Genomic DNA, 23,561 nt, shown 5'->3' with positions numbered 1-23,561 from the left:
AGGAATAAAATAAAAAAGAAGCCTATTTGCTACTACTGTAGAAATCAAGGTCATACTGCCAAAATATGCCAGATTAGAAAAGGTAAGCAACCAAATATCACCAAGTCCAATGGATATTGTTACAATTGCAATAAATATGGTCACACATCTAATCAATGTAGGACAAAGTCTGCTAACAACTATCAGAAGGCAAAATTCAAAGGGTCCTATAGAAACTGCAATAGATATGGACATAGTACCAAGAAATGTTGGTTTAAGCAAAAGAATCACATGTGGTTTGCACACCAAGCAAACACTAGTGGTTACTGAACTCACACAAATCCTTACCGACAATATGCAATAGTACCATGGGATTACAATACAAGGATATGGTGCGAATGTTGTGGAAGATATGGACATATTAGTGCCAACTATTTTATAAGGTTTGGAATGAACAACCAAAGATCATGGAGAAATCCTGGTATGGCATGTTTTCATTGTCACAAAGCTAGAAATTTAGCTGGAGATTGCAAAGATCAACCTAGAAGAGACACTGAAGAGATAAAAGAAAAATTTAAGATGATTTGGAAAAAGAAGGAAATCATGTCAGATGAAGAAAGCACCTTACCTAGGAGTTAGGTGCACCTATTCCAAATTAAACAACAAAGGTATAAAGGGACTGCATTCTCTAAAGGTTAAATCATAACAGTTCCCATTTTATTACGTACAAAATTCAAAATCTGCATAGTTAAGATGCATTAGTAAGTTTGAAATTCTATCAAAAGTACTTTATAGGAAACCTGTCAAGACAGTGTATACAAAAAGCCTGTCAAGTTGGTAAATGAAGGAAATTTGGTTACTAAGTGCATTTAATGTTTTGACCTAACCAGCACGGAGCCTGATAAGGTATTTTTGTGGTCACTCTCATTCACCAAGTTTTCAAGAGAGTAGAGCAAAGAAAATCAAGGTGATCAAACTTCATTCAGAGCGAATTTCAAGGTATTTACGTCAAATCTCATCACACTATTAAGCTGGTTTCCGATCTTGTCAAATTGCTATTATCTACCAAGTGTGAAGCGTCAGTCATTTGTAAACCGTCAAACCCTAAGGATAGTTTGTTAAGTTTTTACCTAAAATATACAATGGCACCCAAGATCCAAGATCCCGTAGTTGGCAAGAATGTGGAGAAGCCCTCGCTAAAGTACTCTTTGACTCCTAAAGTCACCTCTGAACTAGATGACAAAACTGCATTTTCACTCATCCCTGATCGAGTCTTGTTAGTCGAAGATGTTAGATTCTTCACCAAGTGTCATGTTGAAGAATTCAGTCATGTTGAGATTAGTGACACATATGATGAACTTTATATCGATGGCAAAATGGATAGCAAGTACGAGCATATCAAAATCAAGGGATTAATTGAAGCCCTAGCCTATCCCCATGTGTTCAAACCCTAGTGGGTTAAGTTTGTTTTAAGTAGAGTTCATGATGATTTTATGTGGCTAGAGGAGTAACCATTCAAAATCACCAAGGAAATCATTCATGTGATCACCGAGTATCCTATCTATGATCATGCACAAGCATAGAAAATGATATCATAGAAGGAGTTAATCAGTCTAACTGTAGTAGAATCTGATTACTGAGGATTGAAATTGAACAATGTCACTGATGTAGAACTTAAGTTTGCAATTAGAGTAATTGGTTACTGTTTCTTCCAATCAGCAAGGGAAAATAGTGTACCATGTGCAGTAGTTGACTTAGCCTACAAAATAGTGAAAAAGGGAATGAAAGTAGACTTATGTGAAGTGCTACTGAAGAACTTGTTTGAGAACTTGAACACAATAAGGAAGCCGAAGAAGAACAACTCGGTAAACACACTGAAGTTTGGTTCACTTCTTGTATGCATGTTTTTCTACTTTGAGAATTTCTTTCCCTTAGTCAGTAAAGTAGTTTGGGAGCTACACCGACCTATCACCCATCAAATCAATGATTTTATCAAGAAATTGGGAGATAATTTTAATAATATCATGGATGACTATTTCAGAAAATTTCAAGAGAAGATGCACAACAGGTACCTGATTCCACCATAGCTGGTAGAGAAATATAAGGATGATATATGTTTTGAGGTAGACACCGATTACTATTATATGAATGCTATTGAACCAAGGACTCAATCTTTGCCACCAATGGGTTATGAGATTGACTATGATATTACACAATTGCAAATTGATGCCTATCTTTCATTACCAAGGCATGCTACCGAACTAAGATATGGAGCTTATGAAGAAGTGAAAGAAAAAGTAAAAATGAGCATTGTAGTACCCAAGGCTACAAGAAAGGCTACAGAGATGATAAAGGTTTTATCTGAGAAATTCGGAGAAGAATCCTCCTCTACACCTGTCAAAGGCACTCTTGCCATTACCAAAGAGGAATCAGAAGCTGAAGAGGCAGCAATAACATTAAGTACCGAGTTGCCTAAGGGTAAAGTTTTGAAAAGAAAGAAACGGGACATTACAAAGGCCCTACTGACTCCACCAACAAAGAGACCCAACACTAGAGCATCAGCTGCATCACCGAGTAAGAAACAAAAGAGTGTTACTGTTCCCAAGGTAAGCAAGACCTACAAGAAATCTACTTAGAGACTCATTTTGGCAAAAGAGTCTAGTGATACAGAATCCGATGATGCAAACAAATTTCAGATTGTAAAAAGCAAGAAGGTAAATATTCATAGTGTTGAAAACTTTTGTGCCAATCTTAAAGAATATGGTGGATTTCCAAGATTTAGATATGTCAAGTATGAGACTAGGAATAATGATGAGAAGTGACAAATTGAAGAAGCTATCATTTGCACACTTCTAAAGTTTCGGCTAGCTCCATTAGAACTAGTAAATTCACTTCCGAGTGAATTATACTTACATATTGATAAAAGATGGAAATATGCAATGGACTCAGAGAAATAAATAAGAGAAAGAAGTCTAGTCCATCTATTTCCTGATATGTCTGTAGCAGAAATTAAAGAACATTTGACAACATACAATTCTAAATTTCTTGTCAAATAGAGAGCCTTAAAATTGATGAATGGGCTATACATTGATGTAGAAAATGAGACAAAAGCCAAATGGCAGGAAATCTTCAAATGAAAGGATGTCGGTGAAAAATCTCAAGTTGAAATTGTTGATGTCATCGAGCATGATCCTGATGTCACCGAGCAAGGTCCTGATGCTACCAAGCAAGACCCGACTGACACTATTCAAATTGATGAAGATGTGATGGATGCAGAAGCACCAAAGTAGGAAATGATAGAATGCACTACCTATGCAAAACTTGTATCTAGTGAATCTATCTTAGAACAAGTTCAGCCTTATCTGCCGGTCAAGCCACCTGTCTCTACCAAAGCTCCTAAGGATACAGAACAAGGCACCGAAGGGCACAAGTCTGAAGCAACATAAGATACAACTAAAGATTAGACGTCTCAAGCACCATCAAGCACTGAAAATGTTACAGCTAAGACCCCTAGTACCGAGACACTCAAGGACACCACAACGGCTACAAGAACCGGCCAAAGTGTTGCATCTACCAAGCAACCTACCGAGGGTCAGCAAGCCTCACAAGCACTTGTCTTAGTACAACCGATCAAAGGTAAAGAGAAGAAGGTGAGAAAGCATAGTTTCAAAGTTAATTTAACTAAACCGATAGTTTTGCCCAATGTGGATATCTCAAAATTAAAAGGGCAAGCACTTATTGATTTCGGTGAACTATGCAAAGCAAAGGCCGAACAAGAAAAAAAATTGGCCATTCAAAAGAAGAATAAAGTACTACAGAAGGTGAAGACACTGCTAACAGATATGCTACCTTCAGCAATAGTGTCAACCGATGCAGCCATCCACATTCAACTGGATGAACTCCCTACTCAAATAGAAACATTTGGAGTTGATGCATCTAAGTACTTGAGCAAGCTAAAAGATAAAGAGCTTACTGCAAAGATGATAGAAGAGGTACAAAAAGCTCTCGCTATAGGAAAAGTAAAGCTTGTCAAATTAATTGCTAAGTTGTCCCCTCAACTCAAGCATATTCTTTATTTATTTTAGAAACTTTGTACATTTTCCTTATTCATTAAAGATATCAAGAATAAAACTGATGCAATTGAGAAAGAGATCACCGATCTCTCAACTAAGTTGACCACCGAGCCTGATTCAGTTCAAAAATTTTATACCAAGCTTCAACAGCTCATGGCTCAATAGTTAGAACTCAGAAATGAAGAGCATAAGATCAAGATGGATATAATGACCCTCCAGACATTATTCCTTCCTCATCTCTCATTTGTTCAAGAGCAGATTAACCAAGCTACATGCCTATCTACTACACAAGAGGGAAGCACTCTTGATGGCTTAATATCACTATTGGCTGATATTCAAGCACAAAATTCTTTAATGGAAAGTGTAAAGGATGCACTCTCAGTTGCACTCACCGACGCTCGGACCAAGTATAAATCTATTTTTGATCAGTTACTGCTCCTGGATGGAAATTAAGTTTTTGATGTTTGTCAAAAAAAGGGGAGTAATATACTATACTTGGAGAGATATAGTTCTGGTAATACAGTTTTGAGTATTATATACAGGGGAGTATACCGAGCAAAGCATGCAAAGCTAGCAGAGCACACAAGCATAGAACAGAACCGAGCATGCAAAATCTAAGTAATATGCAATATAATGATAAGGGGAGTATATCTGCATATACTATTTCATTGACTATTGTATATATTGTCAAGTGTAGTCATTTTACAAAATATATAGATTTTTGAGTTATGACTTTGAAAGTAGTTTTTGTCAAACATCTCAACTAATGTCAAAAGGGGAGATTGTTACTACTTATCAGCTCGCCATTAGTTTTTATATTCAAATTCATACTATATATTATAGTCAGTTAGCACTACCGAACCATGCAGTCAGTATAAATAGAGAAGTCAGTATGCACAGTCTAGTCAGTTACAGAAGAAAACAGTTACAGAACATAGTATACATCAAGCCATCTACCGAGTATCTTTTCGAGTCTATCGAGCAGTAAAGATGACACACCAAGTTGATATTCATCGAGTGAAACGTGTTACCAGATACACTGAGCCTGGACATACATATGAAAATGTGTTACAAGATCGAGGCACATCTAACCATTATTACATTGGAAATTGCACTAGAAGATTGTGTATGATTGTGAGGTCAATCCAACCAATGAAATATTTTGTTTAGTTATTCATTTGAGGAATCTTGTTTGTAAGATCATAGCAATGAATTGGATCACCATTTTAAGATATCTATTTATACAACATGAGTTAAGAGCAATGTGTGTGCATATATGTATGAAGGAAGACTGTTACAGAGACACAGAGGTCACCGAGAAGGTTTTCAAAGAACAGTTGAAGAACAGAGTAAACATAAGGGTTTACCGAGTTACTATATGGGTTACCGAGGTATGCTATAAGCAAGGTAATCTTATTCTGAGCACATAGAATCTGCTATAACATTTAAGATGTAAAGTTGCAGATATTTGTAATGATTTTATTATAATATTGTGAAGCTGAAAGAGAAACCTTTAACAAGGTAAAAGACTCTAACCAAGTCTATAAATTTTAAAGCCTCTAACTAGGTGCAGCATTCAGAATAAATGTTGTGAAATCCTTTAGCAAGGTAGATCTAACAGATCTTGTTACTCCTAACAGGGTAAGCTATTAGAAATAACTAAACATGTAGCTCTAACCGAGCATCTTTATTATTGCAGTAGTGAAGTTGTGGGTGCCATCCCCACCACAGGTTTTCTCTCTAACCAAGAGTTTCTGCGTAACCAAAATATATGTGTTATGGAGTGAATAATGTATGATTGTTATCTATTTGTTTTAACTTTATTTTATGTTATTGCACTATTTTGTTTATGCATAACAGTAAGGTTATTATTAAAGAAAAGTTTTGGAGTACTGATTCACTCCTCCCCTCTTAGTACATTGGCTTTCCATATTGGGCCTAACACACAATATCAAGGCTAAGGAAGTATTGTTGAGTGCTCTGACGGATTCAGAAATGAAAAATATTATGGAATTGTAGACTACTCATGAGATCTAGAAGAAGTTGGAAACCTATATGAAGGTGACATCTATGTGAAGATTGCTAAGTTGCAAAGCATAAAAGGAAAGTGCGAGATATTGAAGATGGATGAACATGAGAACATTTCTTCTTTAATGCAAAAGGTGAATGAACTTGTGTGCAACATCAGATGTGCCAGTGGAAAGTTGGAAGAATCAAAGATTGTTGGTAAAGTTCTTAGATCCTTTCCTGCATCCTACAAACATAAAGTTGCTACTATTGAGGAGATCCTGGCCATGATTGATGTGACTAGAGACCTGTTGATTGGTAAGCTATCAACTTTTGAATTAAGTGAATTTGGTGATTCTCTTCCTAAGGTAGAATCTACATTCAAATCCATTGTTTCTAGAAAGGACAAGCAAAGATTTGATTCGAGTGAAAGTTCTTCAAGGAGGATATCTAGATATGAGAAAGAAATGAGAGAAATTAAAGAAGAAGAGTGATATCTTGAGGATCTTGAAGCACTGATTTCCAAGATATTACCTAAAGGAGCCAGTAAGTATGAAGGAAAGTTGCCTCTTAAATCTTTTTCATGCAATAAGATAGGACATTTTGCTTTAAGGTGTTCAGAAATAGTTCCTAAGAAAACCTACTAGCCTAAATTTCAGAAAAGATGTTATTATGCAGCTGATGAAGGTGTGATAGATGATGAATTTGATAAATGAAATTCAAGTGATAATTAATGGGTGTTTATACATATCAAGGAAGATGATCCAATAACTACTAATTCTACTAGTTGCATTAATGAGGAAAGATCTTTGGTTGCACAAGCTAAAGAAAAATATGAATGAGTGATTCACAATGGATGCTCTCATTATATGAGAGGTGATAAGAAAAGTTTTGTGACCTTGAAAAGTATGATGGTGGCATTGTTAGGTTTGGTGATGACAAAGCAGGTATAATCCATGGTAGAGGTTCTATTTATCTTGATGGTAAGAACAATAATGATGATGTCTTGTACGTAGAAGGGTATAATAATGGAGATGTGTCACACTTTGGGCCAACTGAGGGTAGTCTGGCTAGACTACTCCCAGGCAGCATGGTGCCTACCTAGCCCTAAAATGGCTCTGGGAGTTTGACCGGTTTTAGCTCGGTCGGATTCCCTTAGTTTAAATGAGTCCATTAAAATTAAATTCAAATCTTTTTTTATAGTTTGAAATAAGGGTATTTCGACCAAACTGAGTTTGACCGAGCTAGCCTATGTGTCATGTGATGTGGCACAAAAAAGGTGAAAAACTGTATTTTTGAAACTTTTCACTTTTGCTCATTTTTTCTTCAAGCAGAATATTTTTTACAAAAATAAAAAAATACCCTTTTGTAGAGCTCGAAGTCACAAATCTAGACAAAGAATTTTTTTAGTATTTTGATTAATTTTAATATTTTTTATTAATTAAATGTTGTATTTTTTAACGTTAAAAAAGAGGCTGATTAGAAATTAAAAAAAAATATTAAATGATATTTTAAAAAAAAAAAAATTTCAGTAGATGAGAGAATTTTCTCTATTTTGGTTAATGATAAATTTAGTAGTCAAAAGGTTATGTCAAATGAAAACTATCAAATTTAGCTATGTTGGACTTCAAAATATTACAATGAGAAAAATATACTTCAAAATTAATTTTTTTTTAAACACTGCATATATATGTTCTCTATTTGGAAAAAAAAAACAGAAAAAAATAAGTCCGTTTTCTTTTCTTTTGGTGACATCGACTAGAACCCCTAACTTTTAGCATTTTTTAGCAATGATAAATCTATCTTTGAATTTATAAAATAAATATCAAAATTTTCCTATTTTTAAAAAAAATAACAGACATAAATTTCATTCATATTTCTACATTTGATCAGTTTACATCATTTCAAAATTCAATTTAGAAACGCCACTTTTATGCGATCGAAGTTAAATAGTTTTAGTTGTGTTGGCAGGTTCCATTATAAAAGTGTGACACAACATTACAGTGCTTTTAACTAGAAGACCTAAACCATAATTCTCAGAGTGTTGGATAGATGGTTGAGAAGGGATATGATCCTGAATTGAAGATTGGGAAGTGTAGAATCTTGAGTAGTTCCAAAAATGAGATTGCATCAGGTACAAAGACAAAAGGTTATATCTTTCACTTGAATGCTACTGGCAAAAGTTGTTTGATTGCTCAAATTGATGAAAGTTGGTTGTGGTATAGAAGGATGTGTCATGTAAATTTTGATAGCATGATTAAGATAAGTTCCACTCAGGTAGTAAGAGATCTTCCTAAATTCATGAACCCTACTAACTCTATATTCAAAGAATGTCAATATGGGAAGCAAACCAGAGTTTCTTTCAAAAGCAAAAAAACATTTTTCTAATGGATTGTTGGGTCTTATGCAAATTGATTTATGTGATCCCTCTAGATTTAGAAGTTTGCAAAGAGATAGATATTTCATGATGCTGATTTATGACTATTCAAGGATGATGTGGGTTACTTTCTTAAGGGAAAAGTCTAAAGCTTTAGAGAAATTCAAGATTTTCAAAGCTATGGTTGAGACAAAGACAAGATTGAAGCTAGAGTGTCTGAGATCTGACAGAGGTGGTGAATTTATCTCCAATGAGTTCAATACATTATATGAAGAGCATGGAATTAAGAGACAATTGTCTTCTCTGAGAACCCCTTAGAAAAATGGAGTTGTGGAAAGGAAGAACAAAACCATTTAGGAAGCTGCTAGGACAATGATGATTGAAGGGAATGTTCTGCATATCTATTAGAGAGAATCTATGAGTACTGATGTTTACATTGTTAACCAGGTGCATATCAAAGGTGATACCATTAAGACTCCTTATGAATTAGAGTTTGGTCATACTTCTACTATTAGATATTTCAGAATTTTTGGAAGTAAATGCTATATTAAAAGGGATGAATATTTAGGGAAGTTTGATGCTAGATGTGATGAAATAATATTTCTTGGTTATTCTACTAAAAGCAATGCCTACCGGTGCTATAATAAAAGATTGCGGAAGATAATTGAGAGTGCTAATGTCAAAGTTGATTAAGATACTGAGTATCATCCCAGATGCTTTGGATATGATTCCGATGATCAAAATGATAGTTTTGATAAAGGAAAGTAAGTTCAGATCCTGAACCAAGTTCAAATTACTCTGGTGAATCCAGTAACTCAAGGAGAAGGTAATAGTGCAAGTGCAGAAGAAAGAACACAAGAGTATGAAATTCAAGAAAATCCTAAGACTTCTAGATATATAAGATTGAATTATTCAGAAAATTAGATTATAGGAGATAAAAATAAAGGCGTTTAGACTAGGAGAAGAATTGCAGAAGATCAATTTGAGTTTTGTTTAATTTATAAGATTAAACCTATGGATATGAGTGAAGCATGTAAAGTTGAGCATTGTATAAAAGTGATGGCAAAAGAATTGAATTAGACTAAAAATAATAATTGATGGATTTTGGTACCTAGACTGAAAGACATAAATGCAATTGGAACTAAATGGGTTTTATGAAATAAATTGAATGAGGAAGGTGAATTTGTTAGGAATAAAGAAGACTTTTTTGTAAAGGATATTCACAGATTAAAGGAATTGATTTTGAGGACACTTTTTCTCTTGTGGCAAGAATTGAAGTTGTAAGATTATTTCTTTCTTATGTTGCTCACAGGTATTTCAATGTATATTAGATGGATATCAAGTCAACATTTCGAAATGGTGAGTTGGAAGATGAACTATACATTGAGAAACTTGATGGATTTTAGTTAACTAATGAAAAATATATGGTTTGTCAATTGAAGAAAGAATTGTATGGATTGAAGCAAGCCCCCATAGCTTGGTATGCCAGATTGGATAAGTATTTGCTGAAGCTTGGGTTCAATAGAGAATATTGTTGATAGTAATTTATATTTCAAGATTAATAATGTTAACATTTTGATTGTTGAAGTTTTTGTTGATGCCATTATTTTTGGAGGGAATAATATTCTATGCCACAAGTTTGTTGATGAAATGCATAATGAATTTGAGATGTCTATGATTGGTGAGATGAAATTCTTTTTGGGATTAAAAATTACTCAATCTAAATAAAGGTATCTTCATATCTTAATCAAAGCGTGTGGAGGAATTTTTGAAGAAGTTTGGATTAGATGATCCAAAGCCATTTGGTACCCCTATGGTGACTAGATATAAGTTGACTAAGGAAGATGATTCCCCTAAAATAAATCAGACCAAGTACATATCGATGATTGGTGGATTGTTATATTTGACTAAAACTAGACTAGATATCATGAATGATGTTTGTCTTGTTGATAGATTTAATTCTAATCCTAAGGAAACAAATGTTGTTGTTGTTAAAAGAGTCTTTAGATATCTAAAAGGAGCTATTGATTTTGGTTTATTGTATCCTAAAGATAATTATTTTACTTTGAGTGCCTTTACTAATGCTAATTAGGTAGGAGATGTTGATGATTGAAAGAGTACTAATGGTGGTGCATTTTTCTTGGGTAAGAGATTGGTTTCATGGTTGAGTAAAAAGCATAATCCATTTCTTTATCTCCTACAAAGAAAGAATATATTGTGGCTATTGAAAATTGTACTCAGGTTGTGTGGATGAAGCAGATAATGAAAGATATCATAGTAGTGTATGATGAGCCTATTGGAATTTATTGTGATAATTCAAATGCTATTAATATTTTTAAAAATATCATGCTGCATTCAAAGACTAACCATATAGCTATTAATATGAGGAGCTTGGGGTGATTTCCTCTCTTGATCAAAACTAAGGTGGTATGCATAAGGTTGGTGCATTTCACAGTCATATTTTGTGATCTGAATTGATGAGGTGGCTGCTACTTAGGGGGAGTAGTCAAATGTTTAGATTTATGAGATTCTATGTTTGTAAATATGTATTTGTCATTGATGTCAAAGGGTAAGAGATTCATGTGAAAAATTGTATAATGATTTCAGGGGGAGAGAATATTTATATAGTGGAAGAAAGCCATCTAAGAGAGTTGTTGATTTCTTTGACATTGATTGTTTTTCAAATCATATGTTGCCATCAATTCCAAAGGGGGAGATTGTTGGATATTGTTGTTGGTGTGATGCAAATATGTGATCTAATGATATCTGATAAATGAGTTGTCATTGATGTCAACATATTTTCTATGTCTAATGCAGTGATGCAGTGGAGTTTAGTTAGTTGGTTTATGTTGTATATTGATGATCAATATCTTTGGATTAAAGGGTTTGTAGAATGATATCTCTATTTAATTCACTACAAGTGTCAAATGTCTGCATGAAGATTTAAATGGGTTATGAGTATCTATATTGTGGCCATTTTTTCTGTTGTTCAATATTGGCAGTGTTTTGTATATTGATTTGTATTGCTCCACATTGTAATATCTTAGTTTGCAGATCTAGAAATATATTTGGGATAATGGTGTGTGTCCTTAACTCAAGTGGTTTGTGATTTGGAGCTCGGCATGTGATTTTTCCAGGTTGATAGTCAGTTCGATTATTTTTCATGAAGTTCGGTGTAACAATGATTCTAGTAATTTGAGTTGTTTTAGATGTTGTTGTGGTAATTCATGATGCTTGTGGATGTTTCTAGATCATTTTCTATTCATGTTGGTGGTCTGCATTGATCACTGAGCATGTTATTGATGATTTTTCTTGGTCCAGTGGTGTTCTTCATGTTCTTGGTCTACATGGTGATTGTACCATGTTGTGGATGTTCAATGCATAATTCTTCGAGGTGTTTCATATTTGAGGTGGTGATTTAGGTCCATTCTATGTCTTAGCTGACACTTTTTTGGTCCGCATGTGATATTGTAGCATGTATGGCTACATTTTTGTAATTAGTAGATATGTGTTGAGTCGATCTTGATGATATTGATCACAAGTTGAAGTCATGTATAAATAAATGTAATATCTATGTAATTATGGTATCGAGGATGTGTGTGGTGTGTGAATAATGTTTTAATAATTTGGAAGTAGAGCAGAAGTGTGGAGAAGTGTCAGAGATGTTATATGTGCTTAACCAGAGCTATAACTAGGCATTGAGGATGTTATTTCTCAGTTCATGATTTTCTGGAAGTGATCCAAATATGTTTGTAAGGAAGCGAGTTTTCCCTGGGTTGTTTCCCTTTTTTTTCTTTATGAGATGTGAGCTCTAGGAAGTGTTCTTGAATTCATGTGCATTCCCCATTGTAATATTTCATATACTTCTAATAGGGTATCATCATATTGTGGGTAGGTTCCCACCATGATTTTTCCCTTGATTGAGTTTTCCACATCAAAAAAATTGGTGTTATGTATTTTCATGTTGTGTTGTTGATTTATGCTTTCACTATTGATTATAAGACCTGAGGTTAAAGTAATTTGCTATAAAATTTGGTTACAACTAATTCACCCCCCGTCTCTTAGCTGTCTGCCCTATTTTCATCACCAATGCTATAAAGGATAAATTGATAGCATTATTGTGTCTCTTTTTAGGTATTTATCAAATAGTTTGAACTCCTCGTGTATGCTATTACTTATTGTATAAATTTTCCCAGGGAACTTGCAACCACAATTTAAAAAAGGTCAAAAACAAATTTATCAAATAGTTTGAACTCCTTGTGTATGCTATTACTTATTGTATATCAACAATAGTGACAAATAAGGCCAGGGCAACGGGACAACCTTTCTTGATAGACCTCTTAAGGGGAATAGGTTCTGAGAATTCACCATTAACATCAATGATTGTGCAAGAGTCCTTAAAGAGAATATCAATCCATCTTCAGAAATATGAAGGAAATCTAAAATTTGGCAACATCCCTCTAATGAAGGTCCACTCTATTCTTTCATATGCTTTCTAAAGGTCCAAAAGAATCATTGCAACATTCTACTTGTCAGCTTTGGCCCAATGCATGGCCTCCCAACCAGTAATCAAATTTTCCAGTATATATCTACCTTTAATGAACCCAATCTGAGTGACAGAAATGAAGTTGTTTAATAGCCCAACAACTCTCCTTGCTAATACTTTTACAACAATCTTGTAACAGATATTCGGTAAGGTAATAGGCCTCCAGTTTTTAACCAAAGTCTTATCCCCACCCTTAGGTAGAAGTCTAATGACACCTCTATTGATGTTTTCTCCAAGTGATCCCTGCTCAAACACATCTTCATACAGAGCAAGCAGTTCCAAGCATATCCAATCCAAGTGTAGCTTATAAAATTTGATAGGTAAGCCATCCATCCCTGGGGGACTTACCATTGGCTAGTGAGCTGATAGTAGATTTAATATCCTCAAGTGAGATCTTTTTTCCCAGAGCATTGGCCTCCTGACAAGAAAATTTCTTAGGGATTAACAATAAACATTTCTCAAGAGCCTTTTGGTTCATAACACCATGTTCAGATGAAAATAAGCCACTATTAAAATTGAAGAAGGCATCCTTAATGGACATCGGATCATTGGTCATTAGACTATATTTAGAAAAAAAAATTGCCCAATAAATTAAAATCACTATAGCATATATAGAAAATCATGTTTTCAAGGAGATTTTGATGTAAGGTAAATCTCCACAAACTTTGTTAGCATTATTCTAGGTTATGATAAAGATAAAGCTTTAGAATTGGCCATGGACATCCATCATACCATAATCAAAAGTAGATTTTAATTAGATATTATGGTTACAAGTGTCTTCATGGACATGCTTGTGAAATGTACACGCATGTGTCTTTAATTAAAATTTTTGATCTTTTTTGACAAACCTTTTTTGTGCATGTCATGTTATATTGAATTCTATGGGATTATATTTATTTGAGACATTTTATTAGAAAGTCTCATTTAGTACATTGTTTTATGCATGAGAATACATTTTTAAAATAATGTTAGGCCCCATAGACTCCATTGATTACAACACATGCAAAAAATTATGCTTTTGAAGATGTTTTCATGCATTTATAGTCAATCTCTATAACCTTTGTTAACATCCTCCTAAGGCATGAAAAAACTACAAATTTGGAATAGAGAATTAACATCCATCATAGAATAATTAAAACTAGATTTTTATTATACATGGTAGCCACAATTGCCTTAATGGGCATGTTTTAGAAATGTAAAAGCATGTTTAACATAAGAAAATTGTTTCATTAAACTATTCAAAGAAATGTAATCCAATTAACTACAATTATTATAGTATATGCACAAAATGGTTCATGCAAACATTAAAAGTACACATAGAGGTTGTTAGATTGAATTTACATAAGTTGATTGTATTTTCTTCAAAGTTATGAAAACTTTCTTCCATGAGACTACATCACTTACTTTAGGAGGGTAGCTTAAAGATTCCTAAGTTTTCTCAATAAATCTATTTTGTTCAAAACAAATTTCAACAAATATATTTCTTTCATGTTCAACAATCATTGCATTCTATGAAAGAGCATTACTTTCATGTACCATTATTAAATAGCTCAAATGTGTTATGTATGCTTTTACATTTTTCATAAATAATATAATGCATATGGTGTAATCATTATATTCTATATATGCCACCTATTTTTGGATGACAACTAATTAATTCTAATGAATTCTATCTTTTTCTCTATTATCACTTCAAAGAACTAATTCTAATGTAAAGTTGAAAGAAAAGTTTTATTCCATTCCCTTCCACTCACACATCTTTATGAACTAATATTCCTTTTCTTACCCTATATAAACACCATCAAACCTCAAACCACAAAGACAACACACACACTCATTTTCATTTTTGATTTCTTTCTGCATCTTATTTCCTAAGCTATAAGCAAGAATGACATACTAGTAATAGTATGAGAGCCAAAGATGTAGTGATAGGGAGAAAAAGTGTTGATTTCAATCTAAGTACAATTACAGTGAGAAACAAAGGCGCCACAACTTTCCACAGGGGTAGATTGTGAAGGTCTTCTCTAAGGCCAATCTTGATTATGCTCTAGGTATCAGGGATGGATGGGCAATGCTTGTTTACTATAATCCAAGTGACCCAACTTAGGTATATATGAATTTGTTGGTGTAATTATTTATTCTTATAGGATATAATTACACTTTGCTTAAGTTGGCTTAGGATAATGCATCTCATCATAGTTTGGATATGCAACACTTAGGGAACTGTGCACATAGGGATGATTCTTGTAGGAGAAATTCCACCTTTGGTGGTCTTATCTTGTTGTTACATTCCACATTCAGAGATTGATCCACCTCTTGTGGAATATTATATTATTTATCCTACCTACCCCTACTTTGTCTTACCTACCCTTGTTTCTCATTGAGCCACATATCATTATTGTGTGCTCACATATCCATTTGGCCTTGCCTATATATGTAGGCACATATTCATTGTATTGGTTAATCAAGTTGATCACTTTTTCATATTGATGATAGTACCATTTGTTCTTGTCAAACTATTGTCTCTCTTTTTGTGATTTTCATTGTGCCCTTGATCTTGGCAAAATCTCATATGGTATCAAAGCCATTGGGGCTTCATTGATTTGTTTTGGGAGACATCTTGGAAGGCTTTTAATTTTGGATTTGAGGTACTGCATATTTTGGAGGCATCCTAGAGCATTTTTGACCTCACCGTTGCATCCAGGAGGACATTTCCATACAAGATCAAGTATAAAGTTGACCTATTTTAGCGAAAGTCCAATTTTGGGTGTTGGAGAATTTTTTAACCCAATTCGAGTAGTACGGTGTACCACTATCCATAGCAGCTCCAACGTTCTTGCAACCCAATGACGGTCATACAGCTTCAACCCTTGTGCTGTTGACTACTGGCCCTGTCACGACCTCCTGTCGTCCCTGCAATGTTGTCGAACCTGGCCACCAACGGCTTCACTACCAGCCCCGACGACTTCACTACCGACCCCGACCATCGCTACCGGCGATAGCTACTGGCAGTGCTCATCGCTCTGTGCGACCAACCCCACTGAACCTTACTCCCTCTGATAGGACCCACATCTTCCATATGCTAAGTGGCCACTAGCTCATGGGCATGACACTCTATGACACATCATCTCCACTGTACAGTATGGTCTCACACAGTTAGTTGCCACGTCGTCTATTCGTACAACCAAGGAGAAGGGTGCGACGACCATTTTGATGGTCATATGACCATAAAATTTAACACAATGAATTGTTGACATCAGCTTACGGCAACACCTTTTTGAAACATTGAGACCCCTCTTCATTGGGCAGTTTGATTTTTTGTGTCAACTTTGGAGGCCCATAACTTGCTCAATTTTCCTCCTTTTTGGGTGCAATGTGTTTTGATTTGGGCTAATTTTTTATGCTCTCTGCAATGGTGTGGTTATTTTTTGATTTTGGTGAATAGGTTTTTCATAATTTTCAGAATCTCTCAGCTCTACCTATCCAATCCTCAAGTTTCCAACTTGAAAGGCTTCGTTTGGGTTGATATGACCTCTTTTTTAGGTGCCGTTTTTTTTGAAAGTGCATATTTTTTCATCTACTTTCATAATTTGTCATCAGTTTGTAGGCATTTTGATTGAATATTATACTTTCAGAAATTCATCCTTTGTGGCTTACTTGGTACTTGTAAATGGCTTGGATCTTAGTTTAGATCTCTTGTACTTTAAGTTTGAGTCTCCTTTGGCCACTTTGAGGTAGTTGTAAAGTTGAAATTAGAAGTCCACTTCACCATTTTTTGCAAGTGGACCATTGTACATGCACTAAGTATAAAGTACCAAATCATCATTTTTGGGAAGGTTCTTTGATTGAGTGAATTTGGGGGGGTGTCTTGTGTGGTTATGCCTCTCTTTCCTTTTGCTCTTTCATTTTTATTTCTATAGGTCCTCATAAATCTCTAGCTTTAACTCCACATAACTATGCATCTTGGAAAATAAAAGCATGGAGCAAACTAATGGAAAAAGGACTCACACAATTCATAGATGGAAAAATAGAAGCACTAGCAGATGCTAAAGATGATCCTAATGCTCAATTAGAATGAATCACTAAAAATTACATGGCTCTTGGAACTTTGCATAAGTATGTATCAAATGACCTCTTTTTTCACATTGAGAAGTATTCTATAATCAAAGAGGCTTGGGATGTATTTTAGAAATTGTATGGTCAATTTGATGAAATCAGAGGCTATAAGATTGATAATGAGCTCACCAACTTGTATCCCAAGAGTTTTGATAGAATCCAAGATTATGTCACCAAATAAAATGACCTAAGAGAAAAGCTTAAGGATTGTGGAATTGACAAAAAAGATGCTCAATTGATATTCAACTTGTTGGACAAGCGTTCACCTGAATATGCAACATTTATTTCTATCTTCCAAACTCATTGTTTGATAGTGGGGAGTTCCTACACTATGCCTTCATTTGATGCTTTCACATAAATGTTGATGTTGGAACAACCTAAGTTGTTGAACATGGGGATTCTCAAGTCTTAAAAGTTAAAGGCTTTGGTGGCTAATCAAGGGAGTCAAGGGAATCAAGGAAAAGATTCCAATAAGAAGAAGAAGCAAACTAAGTCAAAGCCACAATAGGAAAAAGGAAAATCATCCTCTCCATCACAAGGTGATTTTTCATCCTCTTCCAAGAAGCGGAATCCACCTAAGAAGGAAAACCCAACTTGTTCTTATTGCAAAAAGAATGGCCATGATGAGCATTGATGCCACACCAAGCAAGTTGATGAGTTGGCAAATCTCCTTAAGAAGAAAAACATCAATTTTCCATTCATCTACAACAAGAAGTAATCATCTCCTTCTAGTTCCTCATAGTCTAAGGGAAAAGGGCAAGCATTTGTAGCTACAGTAGATTCTTCATAGTAGTGGATACTTGACTTAGGTGCCTCTTATCACATGGGTTGTACAAAGGACAAGTTTTATTCATTGGAGCCATCAAAGGTATTTCACATTTACATAGTTGATGATACACAAGTTGAGGTAGAAGGGAAAGGTTTGGTTTCCATGGATGATGGAATATTTGAGAATGTTCTTTGTGGTCCTAACTTGTCTACCAATCTTCTCTCTGTCTACCAAATCACTCACTATGGGAATGGGAAAAAGGTTAAGTTTATACCTGATTCAGTTATGGTAAAAGAACTTGATAATGATGCCTTGATAGCAGTGGGACAAGTCAATGACAAATCAAGGATTTATTCATTATCCCACTTTGTGCCATGTTCTCCTTCTAGGGCCTTGCTTACTCATTCAAATTCTAAAAGTAAGCTATGGCATGAGTGGTTTGGTCATCTCAACTACTGCTATCTTCAGTATCTTAGCAGTAAAGACATGGTCACAAGTCTACCTCGAATCAATTTTTTAGAGGGTGTATGTTCAGGATGTTCCATGGGAAAGCATCCCGAGGAGAAGTTTGATAAGGGGAAAGCTTGGAGATATTTGGAAGTTCTTCAACTCATACACAACACTGTAGCAGGTCTATTTCCATCACCTTCATTTAATAGGGCCCACTATATCCTCACCCTCATTGATGACTACTCCTGCTTCACTTGGGTCTATTTTCTTATTCATAAGAGTGAAGTGTTTGACAAATTTCTAGACTTCAAGGCTCACGTGTTGAAGCAATTAGGGAAAGTGGTCAAGATCATTCACATAGATAATGGAAGGGAATATGTGAACAAAAGACTTGAGGATCTTTGTACATTTGAGGGGATTGATCTTCAACATTTTGTTGCCTACACTCCACAGCAAAATGGAGTTGCAAAATGTAAGAATAGAACTCTCAAGGAAATGGCTAGCTGTATGATACATTCACGTTCTCTTGATCCCACCGTTTGGGTAGAGGCTATCAGTTGTGCTAATCACATCCAAAATTAGGTTCCTCATAAAGATTTGATGAGTATTACTCCTTTTGTGGCTTGGGCTGGTAGGAAACTGATTGTGAGACATTTCAGAGTCTTTGGGTGTCTAGCATGGGCTCGCATTCCTCTGCAGAAACACAAGGCATTGGAACCTCAAAGTAGGCCTTGTATTTTTGTTGGATATCTTGAGGGTTTTAAGGCATATCGATTGATGGATCTAGAGACACATGAGAGGTTTATTGAGAGGAGTGTTCATTTTGAGGAAAGCTCTCCTAGCTTAGTGTCATTTCCTCCTCTACCTTCCTCCATTGTGGATAGTGATGAGAGTGATTTAGATGCTAACTCCTTCAATTACGATTCACAATGTTACACCTCTTCAGGGTCCACTGGCAGTTGAGGAGCCTTGTCCTCCACCTCCACCTAGACCTTGTTGGGCTCAACAGACACTTGAGTCAACACGTTCTCTTGTTGGGGATCCTTCAGATACATGGAGAAATTGATCATAGTATCAGGACCTCCTACATGCATACATTGCTATCACTTCCAATCCACAGACATTTTAGGAAGCATCAGGGTTTCCCGAGTGGGACCAAGCTATGGAGGAAGAGTATAGTTCCTTGATGAGGAACAACACTTGGGAGTTAGTCCCTCTCCCTAAGAGGAGAAATATGGTTTGATTTAATTTGATCTATCAGACCAAGTTTGTAATGGATATTAGTGTGGATAAGTATAAGGCTCAACTTGTTTCGAAAGGTTTCTCTCAGGTTCCAAGTGTTGACTACACTGAGACCTTTGCGTTTGTCACTAAGATGAAATCCATTCACTTGACACTTTCTATTGTTGCAACTCATGGTTGGGTTGTACATCAGATGGATGTTAAGAGTGCTTTTGTACATGAGGATCTTGATGAGGAGATATATATAGAGCATCCATAGGGTTTCATCCAAGATTCTTCATTGGTTTTCTGCTTGGGGAAATCTCTCTATGGCCTTAAGAAAGCCCCTAGGGCTTGGTACGCCAAGATGGATTCCTTCCTTTCATTAGCAGGGTTCACCAGGTGTCATTCCAATCTAAATGTCAAAATTTTGGGATAGGATGACTCACACTTGATACTTGTGCCCTATGTTGATGATTTGATCATTGCAGGGAACACCTCATCCATCTTTAGTAGTGTCAAATCTTCTTTTCATGACAAATTTTCTATGACTGGCTTGTGTGTTTTGCACTACTTTCTCAGGATAGAGATTTCACAGTCATATTCTAGGATTACACTTTCGCAGCCCAAGTATGCTCTTGATCTACTTGCATGGTTTCATATGACTGATTGTAAGCCTGCATTGACTCCCTTTCTTTCAAGAGTCAAGATTGAGGCTAAGTTCTCTTCTCCACTAGTTGATGCCACATTCTATCATCAACTTGTGGTTAGTCTCATCTACTTGACTCACACACACCCTAAAATTTTATTTGTGGTTGGCATGGTTTCCCACTTCATGAAGAACCACATGAGCTTCATTGGAAAGCCACCAAATGCATCCTACACTACATTTAGGGTACACATAATTATGGGACTCACCATGCAATAGGAACAGGACTCTGGTTGGTCAGATACATAGACTTTTATTGGGCTAGAAATATTGATGATCATAAGTATACTTCTGGTTACAGCTTCCACCTTGGTTTGGGCCCCATTTGTTGGTAGAGAAAGAAGAAGCATGCTATTTCTCTCTCTTTAACTAAGGCTGACTATCGAGGGGATGTTAATGCCAAAACTGCGACTATTTGGCTTCAGCATATTCTCACAGAGTTTGGGTTCTTCACTCCATGACTGATAGTTCTGCATTGTGACAATCAAAGTCCTATTACAATCTCAAAGAACTTGGTTTAGCATCAGTGGACCAAAGACATGGAGATTCATATGCACTACATTCGAGAGTTGATTCAGGACCAGGTCATTGATTTGTAGTATTGTCCTACAACGGAGTAGGTTGCAGACATATTCACCAAACCCTTCACTAAGAGTAAGTTCCAGTAGTTGCAAGCTCTCTTGGGGTGCTGGATGTTTCATTAGGGGGAGTCACCTAACCTCTCATTCCTCTCTTATGGGGGGAAATTTTTCCTCTTTGAGGTTTTGTCCCTCTTCTTTGAGAGTCTCTTTGTAAATTTATCTCTCTTTTGGGGGGAATTTTTTCCCACTCTGTTTTCTCCTTTTCTCTATTTCTGAGAGATTGCATTGCATAGGTTTTGCTTGCATTTTTTAATTGTACATGGGTAACTATCATGGCCTAGTATCCATCACCCATCTTGCATTGTTGACTTGGGTCTTCATTCCCCTAAGTTGCACTTAAGGGGGTGTTAGTGTAATTATTTATTTTTATAGGATAAAATTACACTTTACTTAAGTTGACTTAGGATAATGCATCTCATCATAGTTTGGATATGAGAAACTAAGAAAAGTGTGCACATAGTGATGATTCTTGTAGAAGAAATTCCACCTTTTGTGGTCTTATCTTGCTGTTACATTCCACATTCAATGGGTGTTCCACCTCTTGTGGAATATTATATTATTTCTCCTACCTACCCCTAATTTTTATTACCTACCCTTGTTTCTCATGGAGACACATGTCATGATTGTGTTCTCACATAGCCATTTAGCCTTGCCTATATATGTAGGCCCATGTTCATTGTATTGGTTAGTCGAGTTGATCACTTTTGTATATTGATGAGAATATAGTTTGTTCTTGTCAAGCTATTGTCTCTCTTTTGTGTGATTTTCATTGTGCCCTTGATCTTTACAAAATCTCATAGAATCTCCTATACTAGTATTTTCTATTGAATTTTCTTTCTATAAGTTGATATGCAGTTAGAAGTAAAGTCAGGTTGTTTTAATGATAGTTGCTTTCTCTGGTCACTTTTGATGCATATGTATTTTGTATATATATACAACAATGGGTAAAATATGAGACATGGAGAAACCGTGTGAGTGAGACAATGGGTCATCCATCGTTTTGTCTTGTGAACAAGGTTACTGGGCAGGCCCTTCGTCATGCCCCTATTGCATGCCAGGAAGTTGTTTTCAAGTGATTCTTTTCGAGTAGATTATAATTGTTTCATTGTAGAGGTTCTTTATTTCAGGATGTTTTTTACTTTGGCCTAGTGACTGTATATGGATTTTGATGATAAAGTATTGAATTGTTTCATGGTAGGTATTGTTGACCAAGTATGAGGATGGCTCCTATGATGAGAGTGTTCTGTGAAGTGAGAGTGAGGACATGGGATATGGGTACAAGACCATAAGGAAGGCAAATGATATTGGCCTCAACTTGGATGCATTCCAAGGTGATAGGAACCATGGAGGCATCAGAGAGGGTACTAAAGTTGTGTTGTGGAAGTGGAACAAACAGGAAAACCAAGTTTGGATTATCTCTCCCTCCTACTAGAAGGATTATTATGATATATGAACTATAGAGATATATATTTGCTACAAGTATGTTATCTTAAGGTTATGGATATTCTTAGTCTGTAACTTTGTTAGTATGGAGATGTGGAGTATATACGGTTGTCATCTATGTTTTTGATCTTATATATAAAGAAGTTCTCTAGTTTTTTAGTACATGGTTTCTATTCATATGTGGTATGCTATATTATTAGATAGAAAGTAAACATTTTCATTCATATTATGATTTCTCATTATCAATTAAAATCTTTGCATTAATGAATATCATATTAGGATAGAAGGGTTCCTTATGAACCATTCCTTCAAATTCTTAGAAAAGTTTTAAATAAAATAACAAATTTTATAACATGTGAAATAAAGTTTACAAATTAATTTTTGAAATACAAAACTTAAATCCTTTTTAGAGTGAAGTTATTAATTATCATTTTATATTAGAAGTTTTTTGAAAAAAATTATTGTTTAATATATTTTGTTATGTTAATAAAATGAACATACAATTAGCAAACTATTTATTATAAAAGAATAAGAAATTCTTTCAAGACTCATTTTCATATGGTCAAGGATAGTATTATGATTTTCTCACATCACTAAATATCTATGTATTCACAATGGACTTGCATAATTAAATTTATTAGATGTATTTAATCTAAATTCACAATCTTAAATTGGTTCATTTGGATCTTGATAACATGGTATCATTATTGATCCTATATTTGTATGTTTTTTATTCTTTTTATATTTCCCTCCAAAAATATTTAGTTTGTAGTATTTACTCTTAGAACCTTATTTTTTTCTAAACTTAAAACTCATATGTGCCTCCCCTTTAAAATCACCTCACAATATTCTAACCCATTTGGTGAATAAGACTTCTTTTTTTCATGAGTCATTTGTTATTATATCGAACAATGTTGGTGGTTTCTCTTTAGGATCATTGAGGTCATAAATAGTTCTACCCTCCCCTTTTTCTTTTTTTCCTTCAAAAGGTTTCTTCTAACTATTGTTATCTCAACATCATAAATTTCAAATTGAAGTGGATTATTTGTAAGCATTTATATTCCCCCTGGCCATAAATTCTTATTCATATAGGAGAGCTAGATATGCATATTTATGTGTTATAAACAAATTTAATTAGTCACACTTATTTCACACTAGTTTTCTCACCCTCTTTGTTCATTACTCTAACCCTATGCTTTTTTCTTAAATGTGTCCTTCTATCCCTATTCT

General features: G+C 35.0%; 1 pseudogene; it reads left to right on the top strand.

The window, feature by feature from the left end:
• Positions 1 to 6,970: 6,970 nt before the first annotated feature.
• On the top strand, positions 6,971 to 22,320 carry LOC131036981 (ricin B-like lectin EULS3; annotated as a pseudogene).
• The last annotated feature ends 1,241 nt before the right edge of the window (positions 22,321 to 23,561 follow it).

Source organism: Cryptomeria japonica, chromosome 11 (genome assembly GCF_030272615.1).
Source record: "Cryptomeria japonica chromosome 11, Sugi_1.0, whole genome shotgun sequence".
Classification (NCBI taxonomy): Eukaryota; Viridiplantae; Streptophyta; class Pinopsida; order Cupressales; family Cupressaceae; genus Cryptomeria; species Cryptomeria japonica.
Note: the sequence above shows the minus strand (reverse complement) of the source record. Positions and strands in the feature narration are given on the sequence as shown.